The sequence below is a fragment of the Megalobrama amblycephala genome, linkage group LG9, assembly GCF_018812025.1.
Source record: "Megalobrama amblycephala isolate DHTTF-2021 linkage group LG9, ASM1881202v1, whole genome shotgun sequence".
Lineage (NCBI taxonomy): Eukaryota > Metazoa > Chordata > Actinopteri > Cypriniformes > Xenocyprididae > Megalobrama > Megalobrama amblycephala.
The window spans coordinates 26383772-26390721 of NC_063052.1; positions in this window are offsets into that span (position 1 = coordinate 26383772).

The window sequence follows — 6950 nt, forward strand, 5'->3', positions numbered from 1 at the left end:
TCAACTGTTTTCATCATTAATAAAAATAATGTTTCTTGAGCACCAAATGAGCGTATTAGAATGATTTCTGAAAGATCATGTGACACTGAAGATGGCAGTAATGGCTGCTGAAAATTCAGATTTGCTTTCACAGGAATAAATTACATTTTATTTATTTTTAAATTGTAATATTATTTCACAACTTTACTGTTTTTATTTGTTGCTCCAATTATTTTAAACTATTATTGTGCTTGTGTAAAAACATGATGACATTTAAATTCGATGTGAAGGTGCACAAGTTGGCTGACACATGGTACCAACATTTACATATATTCATTTAGCAGGCGCTTTTATCCAAAGCAGCTTACAAATGAGGAATGCAACAAGTGAACAGGGAGGGATTCAGAAATAGTGAAAGCATAGAGAAAGCATTTTCTGTTGAAGCTTAAGATATAGCTTGTCTTCTGGGAACAAATCAGTGCTTCTACTGACCAAACAAACTGGCCTTCCTAAACTCCACAAAGTGAGTCAAACATGATTCTCAGCAAGGTTCTGTAGGTCACCACCGACCCAACAGCTTTGCGCCATCTATAAGGGGATAAAATGATGTGGAGATGTGCAGATGTTTGAAATAGGTAGCGCTCAGGAACATATGGCTTTGGTTGAGGCTATTGCGGTGCTTCGCATACTGGGTTTAGTTAGACGTGGATTAGGCTACTTAGCGGAGGACTCCGAGTCAGCGCTAGACAGGTCTGACCCCGGCTCATGTGTTTTGACTGAATGATAATCAGACCTCTGGACTTCTTTTACACATTAGAAGCAGAGTTGATATGACAGGGGCTGCAGTGTTCCTTTACAGTGGTTCGGTGGAGAAAATGTGAAACAGATGAGGAGAGTCTACAGTGAGGCTTTCTCTTGCCCTTAATTAAAAGTGCCTGTCGAGGACGTTTGCAGAGAGTTTCAGCTCCCAGATCATTGTGGCATTTGCACATCAAAAGGAAATGACACTGGACACAGGTTACCCATTAGCAGAAGAGTTTTATACAAAGATCACAGGCTTTCATTTGGCAGTAATGACCTACAGATTGTCTATCCCTAAACGTCCTTCACCTTGTCACAACAAGGCCCAATTGCAGGTAAAACAGCAGGTTAACCAACTCAAAGTCCTTTTATCCAACAGTAAGACCTTTCTGTGATGTCATGGCTGGTGAGCATAGTTGTGCAGCTTTGTAATGGCAAGTCTTAGTATATACTTGACAAAGACTCCCTGAACTCTTAACAATATTTATAGTACAGCCAAAAGTGGTTTTCCCGTATAGGATTTGGTCAATATCTATACTCTGCAAACCAAATGTTACTTTATTCTTTCTATAAGGCTGACTTTTAATGAGTTGCACGGAGTCCAAAAAAAAGTGAGTCATTGGCTCTGTTCAGAATGGAATACTAGCTTACTACTTGTTGAAACTATGCAGTATACTGCCTTATTTATTTTTTTTATAATATTGTACATGAAAAATTATCATTATTCAATGAATGAGTATTGGAAATATTGTAATATAGCATTGTAATTTAAATTTGTTTAGAAATGTCAATAGTCAAAACAGATTGTTAAAGAATCTCGAGTATAATTACTTCTGCTTCATTTCACTTAAATTGGAAGGTCCAGCACACAGGTTGTACAGTTTTTTGCAGAAGTTTGGGCAGCCCTCCGAGGCTGTATAATATTTTGCCTTGTCTTAAAGTGTTAGTTTACCCAAAAATGAAAATTTTGTCATTTATTACGCACCCTCATGCTGTTCCACACCCGTAAGACCTTTGTTAATCTTCAGAACACAAATTAAGATATTTTGGTTGAAATCCGATGGTTCCGTGAGGCCTCCATAGGGAGCAATGGACACTTCCTCCCTCAAGATCCATAAAGGTACTAAAAACATATTTAAATCGGTTCATGTGAGTACAGTGGTTCAATATTAATATTATAAAGCGACGAGAATATTTTGGAGCGCCAAAAAAAAACAAAATAACGACTTATTTAGTGATGGCCGATTTCAAAACACTGCTTCATGAAGCATCGGAGCATAAATGAATCAGTGTGTCGAATCATGATTCAGATTGCGTGTCAAACTGCCAACGGCTGAAATCACGTGACTTTGGCGCTCCGAACAGCAGATTCAACACCATTGATTCACTGTGCTCCGATGCTTCATGAAGCAGTGTTTTGAAATCAGCCATCACTAAATAATAGGGGTGTGACGAGATCTCGTGTCACGAGATCTCGCGAGACTAAAGTGTGACGAGATTTCTCGTCGAGGCGAAAAGTAGTCTCGTGATGTTACCATGACAGAGTGTTAGGATGATTAGGAAAGAATATGCCACCGTTTTTACTGTTTTTATTTCTATGATCAGTTTGTGGAAAGGAGTTCAGTTAGGAGGTCAAAGGTTGTAGAAGCTCATTAATCATGTACAGTAATGTCTGAAGAGATTGAAATCATACAGAAGAGAAGTCAGTCAGTTGAGTTAGTGGCAAAACCTTTTACAGTGCTTGAGTATTGTTGTCTTTTACTGCATATGATAATTCATACTCAGAAAGTAGAACTGAATGACATTCATTATAAGATGATTAGTTAAAACATTTCAAATACACCTGCAGAATATTTTTTCTAGTCATGTATTTCGCCATTGAGGATTTCGTAAAAATAGTGTGTAAAAATCTTGTCTCGTCTCGTCTCGTGAACTCAATCTCGAGTCTCGTCTCGTCTCGTGAGATACCCGTCTCGTCACACCCCTACTAAATAAGTCATTATTTAGGTTTTTTTGGTGCTCCAAAATTATTCTTGTCGCTTTATAATATTAATATTGAACCACTGTACTCACATGAACCGATTTAAATATGTTTTTAGTACCTTTATGGATCTTGAGAGAGGAAATGTCCATTGCTCCCTATGGAGGCCTCACGGAGCCATCGGATTTCAACCAAAATATCTTAATTTGTGTTCTGAAGATTAACGAAGGTCTTACGGGTGTGGAACGGCATGAGGGTAAATAATAAATGACAGAATTTTCATTTTTGGGTGAACTAACCCTTTAAGAAAAGATTGTAGTGATATGCTATTCAGTTTCTAGAAAAGGCTAGATACTGTAATGTTTAGTGTAGCAGTATTGAGTTGTATGAAATAAAATCGAATGTGAAAAATAGTAGAACTTGACACCTTTTGAAAGGAAGAATGGTCCAAAATACCTGCAGCCATAATTCAGGGACTTACCAGAAGTGTCTACAGGCTGTCATTTCAGCAAATGAAGCACTGATGTGATTATTCCAAATTTTTTCACCTGTCTGTTTTTGTCATTCACATTGCATTGTTTCTGTTGATTCAATAAAAGTTATTTCAGAACTGAAATATTACTGTCTCCATATGGTATAAATTATATCCAAATGAAGTTGTTTCTTCGAAAGGCCAGATTATAAATTGAAATTATGATAATTATCAGTTTGCACAAATATTTTAAGCAGCACAACTGCACAACATTGATAATAATAAGAAACGTTTCTCAAACACGAAATCATCATATGAGTGATTTCTGAAGGATCATGTGATACTGAAGACTAGAGTATGGCTGCTGAAAATAAATGACATTGTAAAATATATTAAAATAGAGTAGTTATTTAAAATTGTAATAATATTTCACAGCCTGGGTGATCTTCTTTCAAAAACATGTAAAAATTCTTACTGACCCCAAACTTATTAATGGTTAGTATTCCATAGCCAAAGTCTACTATAGGTCATCCAAGAATTAAGTTTATTCCAATTTCTTGCACACTAAAGTGACATTAAAAAAAAAAAAAAAGCTACCTTGAAGGCTATCAATATGCACTATTATAATATCCTTTGATCACAAAACAAACCTTCAAGATGTTAGCATAAATTACATGCCACGAAAGTAAAACGGAACTTTATGGTCAATAAAAATCAGCAAAGTGTTCATTGATTGTGAAACCCTCAGTCCTCTGGAGGAAACCCAAAACCTGTCCTGCTCTGCTGGGCCAGTCTAGTGTCTGGATCCAGGAGGAAAAGGAAATATGTTATGACATGAACAGGGTGGAAAAGGAAGTGTTTTTTGCATTGATTTAAATAGGGGGAGGGGTTTTAAGAAGTTTGATTTACCTACACAAAGATCCATATGTACACAATACAGTACACACACTTGCCCACATAACTACAGGACTAAACTTCTGTAAAACCTGCTTTGTCAGGGACTTTCTTAATTCCAGGTGTGGAATTTCAAGATTTTTTTTCCCCAATAAGTGACAGGGTACCATTTTCTAAAGCATGTTTTTTTTTTCTCTCAATAGAAGCCACATCATAAAATAAAGCCTCTTTAGTAATATGAATCATATGTTACTTATCAACATAATGGGTAACAGCCTTCTCTGATACTGCATCTCTGGCCATCTTATCTATAAAAATACACTGATAAAAAAAAGAGTAGATTCCAACATCTTGATAGAACTTAAAGAACACATGAAAAACATGCTTCCAATTACAGCTTTCAAACTGCCTCCAGGAGGACATTAGTAAGGAAGTGTACAGAGGATATGATAAAAAGTACTTTAACATCTTGAACTTAGAAATCTTGGATAAAACATCTAAGCAAAGAAAATAATCTCGTTTTAAACGGATAAAGCTTCATGGAACTCGTGGAATATGTTACATGCCACCCTCTGTTTTAGGTCACATTCTGATTGTGTGACTAAGATATTGATTTATTTAAGAATGCATCTTGAACTAAACCATTCCTTACCCTGGAGAATGCTGGGAAACATTTATTTATAGTTGCTACAGTTACTTGTTACTAGGTTACTAAAGAAAAGTATTGAGATGGCACAAATTAAGAATGAAGCTTCTTCACAGCAGCCCTTTCCATTACAATGTATATTAGTTGTCCACATTTAAGATAATATTTGATTTGGATTAAATAACTATTCTAAAAATTCTAGTGAGTAACAAGGTAAATTAATTAATAATATACTGACCATATATATATATATATATATATATATAATAATGAAAGTGAACAAGAAATGGGGCTGTCAAGCTTTAAAATAATTTAAAAAATCTCGATAAACAAAATCATAAAAGTGGTAGCTCTTGCACTATATTCCCAGTCTTCCGAAGCCTTTATGGCCCCATTTACACTAGTGCGGTTTCCTTTTTTCCACAGTGTTTCAGAAATGATCTCCATCTATACTACACGACTGAAAACGCATGTCACATGACCATTCATGCACACTGGGTATGCGTGTACAAGTGTAAACAGTTGACTCTTGCGCATGTAGGTAGCTGCAGTATTAAAAACATGCAGAGTTTAACTGCACAATGGCTGCTAAAAATGACAACAAAGCCAGCAAAGATTGCAGTTTAGTCTCCATGTTATTGTTTACACGGTCGTCAAGGATACGCAGCGCGAACTTGGGCAGCCAACTCATCGTTTTCAAAAGTCTCCGTATTGGTCCGTTTATACTGAAATGCAACTCCGGCGTTTTCAAACTAAAATGGGGTCTGCAGCGTTTTCGAAAGTCTCCATTTTCGAGGTTCGAAAACGTGTAAACGACAGGCGTAACCGTAGCAAAACATATGCATTTTAAAACGAAAACACATTAGTGTAAACGGGGCCTATGTGAAGAACAGACTGAAATTTAAGTCATTCTACAATGTAAATATTGACTTGGCACATTCATGAGATTAGTAGCTATGTCTAATTCATGAACAGATTGTTGTTTTGAGTCAGAACTTTTCATTTAATTGGTTGAATGATTTCTTCATGAATCCAAATGATCCTATCTCACTGACTCAATGGTCAAGTCAAAGCAACAGTCCTCTAGTCTAGAGAAGACGATTATCAATAAATAACATATTTTAGACCATTCATCACACAAAGCTACCACATGGCTTCAGAAGGCTTGGAATATAGCGCACAATGAACCTCTTTTATGATACTATTATAGTGAGTTTTGTCAAAATATCGATATTTCGATACATATCAATGCTGAAATATCTAAAACGGTTCCAATACACCTTTTCTACCTTATCAATGCACCAATACCAGATGCACATTCTCGCACTTGTTAGTGAAAATAGTGACAAACTATTTTCACTCACTCGTTTCATTCACTCCGGTTGAATAGTGCTTGTATTGTGCATAATTTTACTAATTCCCACAGGTTTCGCGCTCACACCAAAAGCATGTCACAAGTCATTTCAGTTGGTGGCCATCTTTGAAACGCCCCTCGGGCCCTGTTTATACCTTAAGATGCGTTTTGGCCGATCGAATCACAAGTAGATGAGGCAGACACATACCCTTTTACACCTGGTATTTTAATCCATCTCTTTTGTCCACTTTCAACCACTTCTGTTCTGATTTCTTCGAGGGAAGAGTAAATGTATGGGGTTTTCCAGATCTTTCGATCTACAGTAATTGACAAAATAAGCTCTTGCAATTTACATATGAACATGCACAGAGACGACGGAAAAACATACAGAGAGCAGCAGCTTTCGTTTCTGCTCTGACAGCTGCAAGACCACGCTGAGCGCTGTGAGTGCGTTTTCGAAATCAGGAACAGTGAGAGAACATTATGCTTGATAAATTTTTTGTCTTAAAACCAAACTTGGGGCTTCAGCCAATAAAGTTTAAATCCAGTCTGGCTAGCCCATAATGTTTAGACATTAAGTCTTTAGTGGCTGTTCAACACATTCGACCACATGAGCGTTAACACTACGAAAGCAATCCGGTCGAATGTGTTTTCAACTACCTCTGGATGTGGTCAAAACCGCTTACACCTGTATTTAGCATCCTCCACTTGTGATCCGATTGACCAAAACGCATCTTTTTTTCTTACAAAATATATATATATCCGATTGTGTTCATCTGAAAGAAGATAGTCAAATACACCTAGTATGACTTGAGAGTGAGTA